The sequence below is a fragment of the Crinia signifera genome, unplaced genomic scaffold (genome assembly GCF_055691185.1).
Source record: "Crinia signifera unplaced genomic scaffold, ASM5569118v1 HAP2_SCAFFOLD_409, whole genome shotgun sequence".
NCBI classification, from domain to species: Eukaryota; Metazoa; Chordata; class Amphibia; order Anura; family Myobatrachidae; genus Crinia; species Crinia signifera.
In genome coordinates, this window is record NW_028142302.1 from 53,032 (window position 1) to 55,000 (window position 1,969).

The following is a 1,969-nucleotide window of genomic DNA, read 5'->3' on the forward strand; positions in this document are numbered from 1 at the left end:
GACACCCGGGGAAATGCGTCCAAAAGGTGATAAAAATACTTTGAAAATAGTTTGAAATCGTTCACCCACTCTTCCCCGGGATTCATGCCCAGGGCTGTGGAAGTGTCCCCGGGCAAGCTGAAGCTTCTTCCCCCCTGAAAAAAAAAAGTTCCATATTTCCTCCCCACGATGCCCGGGGAAGGTAGCCCAGGCCCGGGGGAGGTCACCCCCGGGTCCGGGGCACTGCGCCCCCCGCTGGTCGCCCGGGGAAATGCATCCAAACTGTGAAAAAATACTTTGAAAATAGTTTGAAACAGCTCGCCCACTCTTCCCCGGGATTCATGCCCAGGGCTGTGGAAGTGTCCCTGGGCACGTCCGAGCGTCTTCCCCCCGGGAAAAACAAGTTCCAGATTTTCACCCCCACGCTGCCCGGGGGAGGTAGCCCGGGCCTGGGTGAGGTCACCCCCGGGTCCGGGGGACTGCGCCCCGTGCTGGACACCCGGAGAAATGCATCTAATCGGTGAAAAAAACACTGAAAACAGTTTGAAATTGTTCACCCACTCTTCCCCGGGATTCATGCCCAGGGCTGTGGAAGTGTCCCCGGGCAAGCTGAAGCGTCTTCCCCCCTGAAAAATAAACTTCCACAAAACCACCCCGCGCTGCCCGGGGAAGGTAGCCCGGGCCAGGGGGACGTCGTCCCGGGGTCCGGGGACATGTGCCCCCCGCTGGCCGACCCGAGAATTGCACAGAAAGGGTGAAAAAAGCACTTTGAAAATACATGGAAGTATCTCACCCACTCTTCCCCGGGATTCATGCCCGGGCCTATGGAAGTGTCCCTGGGCATGACAAAGCGTCTTCCCCCCTGAAAAAAAAAACTTCCACAAAACCACCCCGCGCTGCCCGGGGAAGGTAGCCCGGGCCAGGGGGACGTCGTCCCGGGGTCCGGGGACATGCGCCCCCCGCTGGCCGTCCCGGGAATTGCACAGAAAGGGTGAAAAAAGCACTTTGAAAATACATGGAAGTATCTCACCCACTCGAGCCCGGGATTCATGCCCGGGCCTATGGAAGTGTCCCTGGGCATGACAAAGCGTCTTCCCCCCTGAAAAAAAAACTTCCACAAAACCACCCCGCGCTGCCCGGGGAAGGTAGCCCGGGCCAGGGGGACGTCGTCCCGGGGTCCGGGGACATGCGCCCCCCGCTGGCCGTCCCGGGAATTGCACAGAAAGGGTGAAAAAAGCACTTTGAAAATACATGGAAGTATCTCACCCACTCGAGCCCGGGATTCATGCCCGGGCCTATGGAAGTGTCCCTGGGCATGACAAAGCGTCTCCCCCCCTGAAATAAAAACTTCCACAAAACCACCCCGCGCTGCCCGGGGAAGGTAGCCCGGGCCAGGGGGACGTCGTCCCGGGGTCCGGGGACATGCGCCCCCCGCTGGCCGTCCCGGGAATTGCACAGAAAGGGTGAAAAAAGCACTTTGAAAATACATGGAAGTATCTCACCCACTCGAGCCCGGGATTCATGCCCGGGCCTATGGAAGTGTCCCCGGGCAGGCTGAACCACCTCCCCCCGCTGAAAAAATAACCCCCACTCCAACCCCAAAAAACCCTCACCCCAAAAATAACACAAACACACACACACACTTGCAGAAATTTAAAAAACTCCCCCCAAATCTCACAGAAAAAGAACAAACCCTCACCCCAAAAATAGCACACGCACGCACACACACACACACACACACACACAGAAAATGCAAAAACTCCCCCCTGCTGCAAAAATGTCACAAAAAAAAACAAAAACTCTCGCCCCAAAAAATAACACACACACACACAGCCAGAAAATACAAAAACTCCCCCCTGCTGCAAAAAAATCACACAAAAAAACAAAAACTCTCGCCCCAAAAATAACACACACACACACAGCCAGAAAATTCAAAAAGTCCCCCGGCTGCAAAAAATTTCACAAAAAAAAAACAAAAACTCTCGCCCCA